This window comes from Pleurodeles waltl, chromosome 6 (genome assembly GCF_031143425.1).
Source record: "Pleurodeles waltl isolate 20211129_DDA chromosome 6, aPleWal1.hap1.20221129, whole genome shotgun sequence".
NCBI classification, from domain to species: Eukaryota; Metazoa; Chordata; class Amphibia; order Caudata; family Salamandridae; genus Pleurodeles; species Pleurodeles waltl.
The window spans coordinates 137,159,307-137,175,006 of record NC_090445.1 but is presented as its reverse complement, the minus strand read 5'-3'; positions in this window follow the sequence as shown (position 1 = coordinate 137,175,006).

Below are 15,700 nucleotides of genomic sequence, written 5' to 3'. Positions count from 1 at the left end.
CAGTCTCCTCTGCTCCAAATACCCCTGTTTGTCAACTCCCAATTGAAGTGGACTCACCTGGGAGGATAACATTTGCATAGTCGGTGTAGCACAGGGACTGACATGACTCCAAGTCCCAGCAAGCACTGTCACTGTCAATCCACTCAGCCAGCCCAGTGTCCTCTTCTACAAATACCCCTGTTTGTCAACTCCCAGTTGAAGAGGACTCACCTGGTAAGATAGCATTTGAATAGTCTGTGTAGTACAGGGACTGACAGGTCTACAGGTCCCAGCAAGCACTGTTACTGTCACTCCATTCAGCCAACCCAGTGTCCTCTTCTCCAAATACCCTTGTTTGTCAGCTCCCAATAGAAGTGTACTAACCTGGGAGGATAACATTTGTATACTGTGTGTAGTACAAGGACTGACATGACTCCAACTCCCAGAAAGCACTGTTACTGTTACTCCTCTCAGTCAGCCCAGTGTTCTCTTCTCCAAATACCCTTATTTGTCAACTCCCAATTAAAGTGGACTAACCTGTGAGGATAACATTTGCATACTGTGTGTAGTACATGGACTGACATGACTCCAACTCCCAGAAAGCGCTGTTACTGTTACTCCTCTCAGCCAGCCCAGCGATGTCTTCTCCAAATACCCTTGTTTGTCAACTCCCAATTGAAGTGGACTCACCTAGTAGGATAACATTTCTATAATCTGTATAGTACATGGAGTGCCATGACACAAACTCCCAGCAAGCACTGTTTCTGTAACTCCAAAAACCAGAACAGTGCTCACGTGCTCAGAAACACCTGTTACTGAACTCTCAAGTGGCGTGTGTACACTAGGGGGACAGCATTGCTCAAGAGTGTGTCCTAGAGTAAGTAACATGACTGCAACTCACAGCAGGCCCTGTATCTGTAACTACATACACAAGCACAGTGTTCGCTTCTCCAAAGACCACTGTTTGTCAATTCCCAAATGAAACTTACTCACCTGGGAGGATAACATTTGTCAAGTATTGGGGAGTAGTGAGAGTGACAGGACTGCAACTCACAGCAGGCACTGTTCCTCCAACTTCAAACGACAGACCAGTGTTCTCCCCTCAGAAGACCCCTGTGTCTCAACTCTGTATTGAAGTTTACTCACCTGGGAGGATACCCTTTGTACAGTGTGTGCAGTAGAGGGAGTTACATGACATCCAGTGCCAGGAGGCCCTGTTTCTAGAAAACCAAACACTAACACAGTGTACTCTTGTCCAAGGACCCCTGTGTTTTAACTCTCAATTGAAGTGTATTCACGCGGGAGGATACCATTTCTATAGTGTGTGTAGTACATGGAGTTGCATGACTGCAACTCACAGGAGGTGCACTTACTGTCACTCCAAAATACCAGCCCAGAGTCCTCTTCTCCAAAGACTCTTGTTAGTGAAATCACAAAAGAAGTGTACTCACCTGGGGACTGACATCTCTCAAGTGTATGAAGTAGAGGGAGTGACATGACTGCTAAGGCCATGAGGCTCTGTCTCTCCAACTCAAAACACAAGCCTAGTGTACACCTATCCAAATACCCCTGTTCATTAACTCACAATGGAAGTGTACTCACCTGGGAGGATCACAATTGTCTAGTGCTGAGAACTAGTTGGAGTGACCCGAATGTCAAGCCCAATGGGCCCTGTTTTTCTAACTCCAATCACCAGCCCAGTGTGCACCTGCCCCAATGAATCTGTTAGTGAACTCTCAAACAAGGTTTACTCACCTGGGAGAATCACATTGGTCTAGTGTTGAGAGCTAGGGGAGTTACCTAAATGCAACTCTCAGAAGGCACTGTTCAAGTGGCTCCAAATAGCAGAACAGTGGTCAGTTGTCCAAACCTCCTAGCCTGGTCAGTCTCAAATCATGTAAACTCACCTGGGAGGGACAAAGTTACAGGTCATGCTCAACTCAGAGATGTGTCTGGCCACCTAGCTCTATCTTGAACTGCTAAGCCAAGATGAAACTATTAAGGACAGGAAGGACAGCTCACATATTATGCAACATAAAAGATCAAGAAGGCCTCAAGATGCATCACCAGAATGGTATTGGCTGAAGCCACATTCACAATGCACTGACTACATGATGACTCCAATCACATATACAACAAACTCCTGGGTCAGCCTGCACAATATTCAACTAGGCCTCAAAATGGCCAAAGCCACATTGTGCACAGCCACTGTTTTGCCTGCACTGCTGGCAAGATGTAGTTCTCTTTCCATCCTCCCAAGTGAAAATGAACTGCTAAATTCAGCAGCTGCTGGACTTTAATGGAACACGGGTAACTGTCAGATTAGGATCACCTGCAAATCAACTATGTACACCTGCTTTGCAAAATGTCACTGTAAACCTTTGGATGCAGATGTCACAATACCACCAGTAACATTGTATCTTTCACATTAACAGGTCGAGCTGCCACTGGCCACACAGAGGCCACATGTGAGACTGCCACTATCCTCATGGATGAAGTCCTCAGTGACGATGACACTCCTGGATGTCTGAATGTGGGGGACAGTTCTGGCCCATCTGGACAACCTTGGCAGACCCCTACAGTGAGTCTCACTGTGCCCACATCCACACCTTCTAGCCCGGTTGCCTCGACCTCAGACCTCACCTATTCACCCCTCAACCTGTGTGCCTAGGACAGTGGCAACCATCTTGTGCACTCCAGTCCAGTATCCTGAGTCACAGCACAACATCTAGGACAATGATGGTCCTGGAACCAGTAGTAGGGGGCACCCTGTGGCAAGGGCACATGCTCGTGGGGGTAGGGTATGTGAGAGGGATGTTGTGGCACACCTGTGTGAGGCCACTGGGGATGCTCCTGGCCAGGACTCCATCAGTGAAGTCTTGGGGGGTCTATCAGGAGTCCCAGGGCATGATGGGCCAGGTAGTAACCAAACTCCCGGAGATCAAGCAGCTGCAGAGGGACATCCATAGGTATATGCTTCAACAGCGGGAGGCCACCAATATCGACCTGACCTCCCTAACAGGAAAGTTGAGAGACATCAGCAGTACCCTGATCAGGGATTGTCAGCAAAACTCTATCCCTTTCTTAAGTGCAGCAGCATGAGGCCTCTCTTAATCTGTGCCAACCACTAAAAGGGAGGCCTTGCCAGGGTAAGAACCCACCCCAGACACCTCTACCTCTGTCACTGCAGCTCCCCACCCCCACGCAAGCAGGGACGTCCAGCTAAGAATTCAGGAGGTGCAGATGGCCAGACACTGACCACTGCAGCAAGTGACCTCCTCCTGAAGGAACTCCTTTGTGTGCCACATATTCACTCTGTTGACTGTCCTTCAGGCATTTTCCATTTCCTCTGGGAGGATTACACTGGATTTCTGACTTACAATGTAGTGGCATCTATTACAATTATTTCATTCACCATGACTGAACCCTTCACTATTCTGTTCCATTATGCCCCTTATTTTTATTCTATGCAGGAATTCACAATAAATTCCACCTATCACAAAGTTTGTACCTGCTTGCTTCTGTTCAATTGTTGCTATGTAGAGATCAAGGACCATGTGAAGCAAATTAAAAGGCACAAGATACTAGCGCAAGGAGGTATGTGTTTCAGGTACAGTGTCCTGCTAAGGATTACAACCAACACACACAAACACATTGGTACAACTGTCTGGTCACACCAAACATTTTATTTCAGTATAGAGCACATAGACTGTTGAAATATCTGGACTGTCATAGCCAAGAATGGCTGACTCATATTGTGTCAAGAAAGATATACAGAGGTACAGTCCCCCAGAGCACAGAAGGAAGAGTCTTATCAGACATTATCCTGTAAAATAGGCAAACAGAGAGGTGAATGGTGTCACCAGCTTGCGCCTTATCGCATAGCAAAACCAAGTAATCCAACATCACATTCCCCGAGATACAGACAGAGGGCAGTACAACAATCAAAGGTCCATCATAATCCAATGACCATGCATCTGGTGGTATGATACAAACATATGTCAGTGTTGTGGCCTGCAATGATGAAACATACCCACAGCTACATCCAGGTCATACAAGAAGAGTGTTTAGCCTTTGTGAAGGGTGAATGGCTGACTTGCACTTGCTGACAACATATTTCATGGCTACATGGTCACACACATGAAGCAATGGGCCCACCACAGTACACTAAACAAGTACAATGTACTCTTCAGTCTTTCCATCCATACACCATTCAAGCTGGCTTGGCACAGATCTCATACACACCAATTCTGTGACCCACATTACCTGGACCAATCCATATCCACTTCTGTATCGGAACAGCATTAGTTATCTACCAATGTCGCTACTCTGAAATTCCCACATGAGGATGTCAGAGGGAAGGTACCAGTACAAAGGCAAAACAAGGAGCACAGATTTGAAAACATACCGATTAAACAATTCACATAGGAAGCAACTGGAAATGATGTTACACTGCAATGAGACAGGCCCAAGCAAAGCAACTACATCAAGGTGGGGATATGTCAGAGGCTCTCCAAGTACCCTTTAGCTGATTATTGCTGAGCATTAGCTCCCCGGTGTTATGCCAAAACACTGTACTCCACACATTCTGACAACTACAGTCCTTCGTACAGTCACCTTATTACCTCACATGACATACTTACTCTCAAGAAAAGTAGTTAGTGATGAGATCTTTCAGCAAGTCAGCTACTTCCTCTTTACCACTATCATCCTCACTTGGCATTTCAGAAGGCTCACCGAATGGCACTGCAGGCTGCCCTTCATCTGGGATGTATGGGGTCTTCCTCCTCAGGGCAATGTTGTAGAGCATGCACCAGGCCACAATGATCTTACACACTTTCCCGGGTAAGTAAAGGAGGGCTCCACCAGTCTGGTCCAGACAACTAAATCTGGCCTTCAGGAGCATAAAAGCCAACTCCACTATCCACCTTGTCCTTACATGGGCGTCATTAAATCGGTCTTCCACTGGCATAGTTGGATTCCTCAGCGGCATCAACAACCAAGGACAGTTTAAATATGCTGAGACTCCTGTTAATGAATGGGACATATGTGCAACACTGAGTCCCTCTTATTAGAAAATCCTCACCAGACATTGCACACACACAAACAGGGCAGATGTGACCTTCCAACAAGCCAGGCCCTCTCTGGGTACAGTTGTGACATCAACTGGTGAATCTTGCTGTTCCACAGAATGAAGGCATTGTGGACTGAAGCCGGAAAAGGGGCACAGACATGTGAAATGTATAGGTCCGCCAAACATTCAACTTGGACGTTGATGGAATGGAAGTTCTTTCGGTTGTGGTATACTTGTTTATTGACATGCAGTGGGACCAAGCCAACATGTGTGTCATAAACAGCCCCATCACGCGTGGGATGTGTGCAAAAGTATAAAAGTCAGCCTTCACACGGGCTAAATCCTCACATCGGGGAAGCTGGATGTAGCTGTCCAGGTGTTTCAACATTGCAGAGAGTACATCTCTCAACACCAGACTGAACATAGGTTGGGACATACCACCAGTTTGGGCCGCTGTATGTTCAAAGGAACATGTGGCTAGGAAATGCAACACTGACATGACTTGTACAATGGATGGTATGCTGTTTGGATGACTAATAGTTAGCATCGGATCTGGGTCCAACTGACGACATAGATCCACTATTGCTTGTGGATTCAGATGATACAGCAGGATGATAGGTCTTACTTCCATGTGGTTGTCACATTCTCCTTCTCCCTTGGTACCTTTATATGACAGAAAATGAGTTCTGACATTAGTCATTGTGTCCACAGCAACATACATGATGCATGTCAGGGTTAACATGTGACAAGACGATTTAGAAGGGATGGACATGGCAAACAGTACACATCACAGCTGCTAATGACCAAGGGTCACATGTTACCCCCTTGGTGTGCCACACATGTACACAACATATATCTGGACCTAAATTCAAAATGTGCATCACAAATGTCACTCAGAATGTGACTTGATGTCCTGAGTACAAAAATGACATTTGACGGGGGTAGACTGTGTCCCACTGGAAATTGCCATCTGTGCCCTGCAACATTCAACAATGGTGTTTGAGTTGTAGGACCTACATGACAAGACAAGATGAGCAGAATTGTGTGCAAAATACAACATTTTATGAGGTGGGATGCACTAAAATTGAGGCTGCCTAACCTACTCCACTGGACATTAGGATCCGCCCGCCGGTGGAAGTCTTCATGCCAGTAGGCATTTGCAACTGCGGCGGACTCAGCCATAGGCTCATGTTGTTGCCAGTTGAGGTCACAGGCCAATGGAATGGCTGTGTCTACTGGCAGTGACAACGGCATACTTGGTGGACATGACCGCAATGTTGTGCAAAATCCCTCACTTGACTCCTGACACTTCTGCAGCAACACGTCCACTACCGAGCTGCTGTGTACCACTTACGGGAGCAATCATGCCACGTCCAGTAGGTGATAGGGCCTTTGCCTTCTCACCAGAGGAGTTGGAAAGGCTGGTGACTGAGGTCCTGCCCCTGTATGAACAGCTGTATGGTGCACCAGCCAAGTCCCTTATGTGGACAGTTTTCTCTGTAGTTCTTCATCCTTTCCTTCCTCACAGGCTAGAATGTGCCCATGTGTGGCAGACTGAATATTCATGTGCCTGTAGGTACAGTCTGCGTGGCATCAATGAGAGAGTCACTATGCATGTAATGGTGGCCAGTGCTACATGTTGAGTTCATTTACGTTGTGGTATGTGTGTTCAATGTGCTCCCTGATTCACCTTGTGCTGGATACACATAACTAGGTGAGGTGATATTACAGCCATTCACTGACATCTCTTTCCTCATGAATGTTGTATATGTGAGACAACATGTATGTGCATGACAGTGTGAGCTGAGTATGCATCTTGTATGTCTGTTGTGAGTTATGTGAGCTATGTGTATGTTGCCACATAGATTTCTTCACACATCTTCCCTTGACAGACTGTTGTTGTTAAGGCATGTCATCACTCTCTCTGCCCTCCAGGTTACCACACACACCGCATGCCAAATTGCTGGTGGTTACATGATGTACTGTTATGCATGGAGGTTATGGGAATGTAGTGTCATATAGGTGCTGTCTGCTCAGCCTTAAGAGACCAGGGCCTGTCACATTTATCTCCCAGTATGGGGCATAGTCTAGGCTGGGGTGGAGTCACTTTGGCTCTGCAACTGTGGCACTGTGCCCACTTCCTGTACACCGGCAGATCCTGTAATGTAGTCAGTATGAGGCTCTATTGTAGTATGCTGCCCAGAATGACTCAATCCCTTGATCAGATTGGGAATGGGTACAGGGGTGGCTTACCGATCTGTGCCAGATGTGCACTTAGCATCATTGTCAATGAGTGTTTCTGACTCCGGACAGATCCCTTACTCCCACAGCCCTGTTGTCACCTTCATACAGGTCATACTTGTCACATACACACAGGTCATACTTGGCCTGTGCAGGCTCAGTGCAAAACTTACATTTTCTCAGTGCAGACAATGGGGGTGATTCTGACCTCGGCGGTAAAATGCCCTTACCGCCGGTCAGAAGACCGCCATAACACCGCCGCGGCCGCGGTCAACCGCCACGGTCATTCTGACCCACAACGGCCAAACCTCCAAAAATCCGTCCTCCACTGCAGCCCGCCACATCGGCGGGCAGCGATAAACTGGAGATGACCAAACCTCCACCGTCACGCCAACAGAAATACGCCCATGCCATTACGACCCACGAATCCACACGGCGGTCATTCAAACGCGGTATTCCATTGGCGCTACACACCGCCGCGGTCAGAATACACACACATCACCAAAACACAGCCACATTGGACAATTTGAAAAACACACACCTGATACACATACACACACCACTCCCACACAATCAACCAACTATAAAACACACACCCACATCACCCACAAACCCCTGCGACCCCAATTACTGAGAGAAGGAGAGAGAGACACAGCAGACAATCCAAAGCAAGACACACTGAGGCACACTACACCATCACACACACCACATAGTAGCACAAAGCACCACTCACCAACACACTCCTCATCACATACACCACCCCACACCTCACCCACACCACCCCATGGCACCCCAAAGGCATCCACGATTTTCGGACCAAGAACTCCGGGTCATGGTGGAGGAAATCCTAAGAGTGGAACCCCAGCTCTTCGGCTCGCAGGTGCAGCACACCAGTATAGCCAGGAAGGCGGAGCTATGGCAGCGGATCGTGGACAGGGTCAACGCGGTGGGACAGCATCCCAGGAATAGGGAGGACATCCGCAAAAGATGGAACGACCTACGGGGGAAGGTCCGGTCGATGGTCTCCAGGCACAACATCGCGGTCCAGAAGACTGGCGGCGGACCCCCACCCACCCCTCCCGAATTTACATCGTGGGAGCAAGAGGTCTTGACCATCCTGCATCCTCAGGGCCTCGCAGGAGTAGCCGGAGGAATGGACTCTGGTAAGTCCCATCTCAACTACTATATCCCCCACACCCCACCAGCATGCCAACCCACACCCCCACCCTCACCCCCAACCCCCCAGCACACATCCTTCCTGACAATGTCTCACCAGCACAACCCACCCATCCCAACACCAACTCCTGCATGCCAACACAAACCATGGGCACCCATCACCTAAGCATGACCACTGCACTAACCCCTCCCCCCCACTAAATACCCTCACAACACCTCCCTCCAGGGAATGCCTGCACTGGGGGACAAGGGCACCCACAACACGCATGCTATTGCACACACAGAAACAATAACCAAACTCTCTTACCCCATGCAGGACCCGAACGACAACACACCAGCCAGGAGGGTCCAGAAGTGTCCATCCCACCACCGGAACAGGCCCACACTGAGGATAGCAGCTCTGTCGACAGTGAACCTGATGACCAGCCCGGACCATCGGGGACCTCTGGGCAGTCGGTTCCCCTCACCCAGACACAGGCCACACCAGACACGACCCCCTCAGCCGACACCAGCACAGCTCCCACCCAGCGGGCCCATGCCTCTGTCTCTAGGACAGCTCAATCAGCGGTGTGTCTGCCACTACAGGGCACCCAGGCTAACCCGACACCCCAACAACAACAGGGACCTGGGGGCAGTGGGAGCGGGCACACCGGCCAGGGGACAGAGGCCGGGGGAAACCGGGCAGCTCGGAGGGCTGCTGTGCGACAGGGGGGGGGGGGAGAGGCCCAGGGAACCCACTCTCCAAGAGGCCCTCACCACCCTCATGGGGGCCTACCACCACTCCCAAGAAACGATGGCGACGGTACTGGCCAGGTTCACTGAGATCCAGGCACAGCAGGAGGAACGCTACATGGGGTTCAGGGAGGAGCTGAGAATCATCGGGACCGCAATGGGGACCATCGTCCTGGCCCTCCACAGGATAGAGGACGCGTTGCGGGACCATGGTGCACCACACAGGGCCCCTGTCACTAGGCCGGACCAGGAACAGCCTACCACCTCCGCCGGCGCTAGTGGACAGGAGGTCCCAACACCTCGACAGCCCCCCAGAACCCCACCTCCTGCTGAAGAACAACCACCCCGTAAGAGGAGCCTGAGACCAAAGAAAAAGACAGAGTAGGATGTCAAGACCCCCGCCAGCAGGACATACCCCCTCAAGTCTTCCCACTGTCCCACATTGCCACCCTGTCCAACCATGAACTGCCTATGCTCCATCCTTCCACAGGCAAAAGAACAATGCACCTGTGAGACTGAGAACTGGACTCTGCCATGGATATTCCTCCACCCCCACCCATCACCCTTAGAATCACATGTACCGGTATCTAGCACTGTAAATAAATCACATTTTGCACACAAACCTGTTTTGAGTCATGCTGTATTATTAACAAAGGGATAACATATTGCTGTTCAATTTCTGTTCTGTCAATTAGTCATGACAACATACCAATGTCAATACGCTGTATTTCATGGGCGAACCAAGCAGAAGTCAGGTACTGAGTCACACAGCACTGAGAAGGGAAGGGAAAGGCATAAATTAATAAAAAACATCTGTGGGGAACTACAGAAAGTACAGATGCAGGAGGCTAGAAGCAATTGTGAAATGGCGTGGGTGATTCTTACCTGGGTGTTACTGGAAATACTGTTGTATCACTCTGTCCCTATTGTCTGTGTCGTCCTCAGAGTCTTCCTCCTCTTCACTCTCCACAGGCTCCACGGCTTCTACAACACCACCATCTGGACCATCCTCCTGCAGGAAAGGCACCTGGCGTCGCAAAGCCAGGTTGTGAAGCATACAGCACGCCACGATGATATGGCACACCTTCTTTGGTGAGTACATTAGGGATCCACCAGTCATATGCAGGCACCTAAACCTGGCCTTCAGGAGGCCAAAGGTTCGCTCAATCACCCTCCTTGTACGCCCATGGGCCTCATTGTAGCGTTCCTCTGCCCTTGTCCGGGGATTCCTTACTGGGGTCAGTAGCCACGGCAGGTTGGGGTAACCAGAGTCACCTATTAGCCACACACGTTGTCTCTGTAGCTGCTCCATCACATAGGGGATGCTGCTATTTCACATCACATACGCGTCATGCACTGACCCTGGGAACTTGGCATTTACATGGGAGATGTACTGGTCAGCCAAACAGACTACCTGGACATTCATCGAATGATAATTCTTTCTGTTTCGGTACACCTGCTCATCGTCTTTTGGGGGTACCAAAGCCACATGGGTCCCATCAATGGCACCAATGATGTTGGGGATATGTCCAAGGGCATAGAAATCACCCTTCACTGTGGGCAAGTCACCCTCCTCGGGGAAAATGATGTAGCTCCGCATGAGTTTCATCAGGGCAGACAACACTCTGCTCAAAATCTTTGAAAACATAGGCTGAGACATTCCAGATGACATGGCCACTGTGGTCTGGAATGACCCACTGGCCAAAAAATGGAGGACTGACAAAACCTGCACCAGAGGGGGAATCCCTGTGGGTTGGCGGATGGGGGACATCAGGGCTGGCTCCAGCTGGGCACACAGTTCATGGATAGTGGCACGGTCAAGTCGGTATCGAAGGATTATATGGCGTTCTTCCATTGTCGACAGGTCCACCAGCGGTCGGTACACGCGAGGATTCCTCCTTCTCATCCCAAGTCCCAGCGGACGGTGCCTAGGAAGGACAACATGGAGCACAGAGTCAGCCAAACCACAGGTACGTACAGACAGCTTGCACAGTTAAAGAATGGCAATGGGTTGAAAGGCGTGTATGTGTGGCAATGCAAGGCCTAGGCCTGTGTGTCGCAGTCAAAATTAAGCCATGTGGGCCCTTGAAATGGCGGCTGCCTGACCTGTGAAGTGGGACAATGGGATGTGAGGTCACTGCGCTGGCGGGGCACACCGTGGCGGTAGGCGGTCGAAGACCGCGGCGCAAAGCCGCATTGGTTAACATTGAAGCCTATGGGTTTCAGGAGCCAATAACGAAGTGCGCCGGCGGTCGCGGTACGCACCGCCGCGGTACGCACCACCGCGGACGTGACAGCCATTTTCTATCTGCTTAATCACTCGAGACCTGATCATCCTCAGGAGAGGACCTATACTGCAAGTGCTGCTGTGACCTCGGTCTGGAAGATACAATGGCTGCTGTGACTGGGGAAAGGGCCCCTGCCTTCACGTCTGAAGAATTGGACAAGCTCGTGGATGGGGTCCTCCCCCAGTATGCGCTACTCTACGGTCCTCCAGACCAACAAGTGAGTACCCCGGGTGCTAATGGAATGGGCTATGCCTGTGTGGATTGGGGTGGATGTAAGTTGGTGGGGTGGGGGGCGAATGAGGAGTGCAACGCCCGACAGATGAGAGCATGTGCCATATGGCAAAGTGGGTGGGGGGGGGCCAATTACATCTAACATGCAGGCCATTGATGATTTCCTCCTTTCCACCCTGTACATGTCTAATAGGTCAGCGCCCATCAGAAGATCGAGATTTGGCGTGCCATCGCCAAGGAAGTCCGGACCTTGGGGGTCCACAACAGACGGGGCACCCACTGCCGCAAGAGGTGGGAGGACATCCGCCGCGGAACAAGGAAGACCGCAGAAACACTGCTGGGGATGGCCTCCCAACCTAGGAGGGGTGCCAGTCGCACCATGACCCCCCTGATGTCCCGGATCCTGGCGGTGGCCTACCCTGAATTGGATGGGCGCTTTAGGACATCACAGCAGACACAAGGGGGTGAGTATCAGCACATTCTCCTATCTTTCTGCGCAGTGGAGGCGTCTGGGTGGGGGAGGAGGGCTGTGGGTGACATTAGGCCAGGGCGCTTTCTGTAGTGTAGTCCTCTCCCTTAGGCATGGCCCTGTGCCCCCGGCCCCCACCTCTGTAGGGTGACAAGTACAGCCATTGAAGGTCCAGCATCTCCCATGTGCGCGTTTGACGTCTCTTGGCCTGTTGTCTTAGTCAGTAGTACTGAGTAGTGTACCCCGAATGCGCGGCTTAGTGCATTAGGCACCTGTGTCTGTCCTCTCCGCCAACGGTGTTGACATTGCATGCACTCAACCTGGTCTTCTTTTTTCTCCCCCCACCCTTTCTCTTCATCTTCTTGTGCATGTGTGCATTAGCATCATCAGGCGGAGGAGATATGGCATCGGAGCACGCGGGAGCTGCAGGACACAAGGCCCCGGTGGGCCCAGGAACAGACACCGAGGGCACCAGTGATCCGGAGGGCGAGGGGAGCACCACGACGGGGACCGCTGGTGAGAGCAGCGAAAGCGACACGTCCTCGGATGGGAGCTCCCTAGGGGTGGCGGCAACATCCGTGCCCCCCGCCTCTACAGGTACAGCCGCCACCCAGCGCACCAGCCCCGCCCTCCCAGCAGCCCCTCAGTCTTCGCTCCGTGCCGGTTCGCCCAGGAAGGCGCGCGTCTCCTTCGCCCCAGGCACCTCAGCCCCTGCCCCTGTTGCCCCTGCTGCCCTCAGTGCGGAGCTCATTGACCTGGTAAGGACGCTCATTGTTGGGCAGACGACCCTTCTGAATGCCATCCAGGGTGTGCAAAGGGAGGTGCAACAGAGCAATGCGTACCTGGAGGGCATTCATTCGGGTCAGGCTGCCCATCAACGAGCGTTCACTGCTCTGGCCTCAGCACTGACGGCAGCCATTGTCCCTGTTTCCAGCCTCCCTCTTCTGACTGCCTCCAGCCTGTCTCTGTCTCCTGTTCCTCAGCCTATCCCATCCACACCATCAGACCAGCCTGCACACACCTCAACACCCAAGAGCAGCTCATCCAAACACAAGCACCACAGATCCCGCAAACACTCACCCGAGCAACACCCAGATGCAGACATGCCAACAGCCACTGCCACCCCTGTGTCCCCCTCCTCCTCGTCTCCCTCCTCCCTCCCTGTGACGTCTACACTCACACCTGCATGCACCCCAACATCAGCCAGTGCTTCCATCACCACCTCACCCTCCAGTACAGTCCACACTCGTGCAGTCACCACCCCCACTGCCATGTACACGTCCCCTGTGTCCTCTCCCATTGTGTCTGTCACCCCCTCTTCCAAGACACACAAACGCAGGCAGCCACCCACCCAACAGCCATCCACCTCACGACAGCCTACAGCACCAGCACCTTCACCCAATGACAGCACACCTGACTCTCCTACAACCACCTCCTCTACCTCCACTTCCATCTCCACTTCTCCTACCCTTTACCTTGGCCCTAAAAAACTTTTCCTGGCTAACCTTAACCTCTTTCCCCCCGATGACCTCCCCCATCCATCTTCAAAGAGTCCCAAGAGCACCGCAGCCACCACCAGCCCAGCTTCAGGTGTCACTGTTGTGCCTGGGTTCTGGAGCCCACCCTTTGCCAGCAGTGACACATCGATCAGCAGCAAGGACACGTCCAGCCCCCCCCCCCCCGGCAAGAGGACCCGCAAAACCAAGGACCGCCGTGCGAGGACCGACAGGGCTGCCCCCAAGGAGCAATGTGCGGCCACTTCACCACCCACACCATCTGGGGGAGGCAAGGGCCCGAGAGCCCCATCAAAGGAGCGGAAGGGCAGCAGGAGCGCGGAGAAGGTGGACCCCACATGCCACATCCCAGCTGGGAAGGAGGACACTAAGGAGTCCAGGAGTCCGTCCCCGAAGGGTCCAGAAACGTCACGGTCCGAGGGCGACTGAACAGGGAGTCCAGGCCAGGTCTGGCTCCCTTGACCTGGTGGATGGGCACCGCTGAACAGGGCCCGCGGTGCAGAAGAGCACCGCTGAACAGGGCCCCGCCGTGGAGATAGGCACCGCTGAACAGGGCCCGCGGTGCAGAAGAGCACCGCTGAACAGGGCCCCGCCGTGGAGATAGGCACCGCTGAACAGGGCCCGCGGTGCAGAAGAGTACCGCTGAACAGGGCCCCGCCGTGGAGATAGGCACCGCTGAACAGGGCCCGCGGTGCAGAAGAGTACCGCTGAACAGGGCCCCGCCGTGGAGATAGGCACCGCTGAACAGGGCCCGCAGTGCAGAAGAGTACCGCTGAACAGGGCCCCGCCGTGGAGATAGGCACCGCTGAACAGGGCCCGCGGTGCAGAAGAGCACCGCTGAACAGGGCCCCGCCGTGGAGATAGGCACCGCTGAACAGGGCCCCGCCGTGGAGATAGGCACCGCTGAACAGGGCCCGCGGTGCAGAAGAGTACCGCTGAACAGGGCCCCGCCGTGGAGATAGGCACCGCTGAACAGGGCCCGCGGTGCAGAAGAGCACCGCTGAACAGGGCTCCGCCGTGGAGATAGGCACCGCTGAACAGGGCCCCGCCGTGGAGATAGGCACCGCTGAACAGGGCCCGCGGTGCAGAAGAGTACCGCTGAACAGGGCCCCGCCATGGAGATAGGCACCGCTGAACAGGGCCCGCGGTGCAGAAGAGTACCGCTGAACAGGGCCCCGCCGTGGAGATAGGCACCGCTGAACAGGGCCCGCGGTGCAGAAGAGTACCGCTGAACAGAGCCCCGCCGTCTCAAGCACCGCTCCGCTGGGCCCTTCATTTCAAGCACCGCTCCGCTGGACCCTTCCTCTCAAGCACCGCTCCGCTGGGCCCCGCCGTCTCAAGCACCGCTCCGCTGGGCCCTTCCTGTCAAGCACCGCTCAGCTGGGCCCCGCCGTCTCAAGCACCGCTCCGCTGGGCCCTTCCTGTCAAGCACCGCTCCGCTGGGCCCCGCCGTCTCAAGCACCGCTCCGCTGGGCCCTTCCTGTCAAGCACCGCTCCGCTGGGCCCCGCCGTCTCAAGCACCGCTCCGCTGGGCCCTTCCTGTCAAGCACCGCTCCGCTGGGCCCCGCCGTCTCAAGCACCGCTCCGCTGGGCCCTTCCTGTCAAGCACCGCTCCGCTGGGCCCCGCCGTCTCAAGCACCGCTCCGCTGGGCCCCGCCGTCTCAAGCACCGCTCCGCTGGGCCCTTCCTGTCAAGCACCGCTCCGCTGGGCCCCGCCGTCTCAAGCACCGCTCCGCTGGGCCCTTCCTGTCAAGCACCGCTCCGCTGGGCCCCGCCGTCTCAAGCACCGCTCCGCTGGGCCCTTCCTCTCAAGCACCGCTCCGCTGGGCCCTTCCTCTCAAGCACCGCTCCGCAGGGCCCTTCCTCTCAAGCACCGCTCCGCTGGGCCCTTCCTCTCAAGCACCGCTCCGCTGGGCCCTTCCTGTCAAGCACAGCTCCGCTGGGCCCTTCCTCTCAAGCACCGCTCCGCTGGGCCCCGCCGTCTCAAGCACCGCTC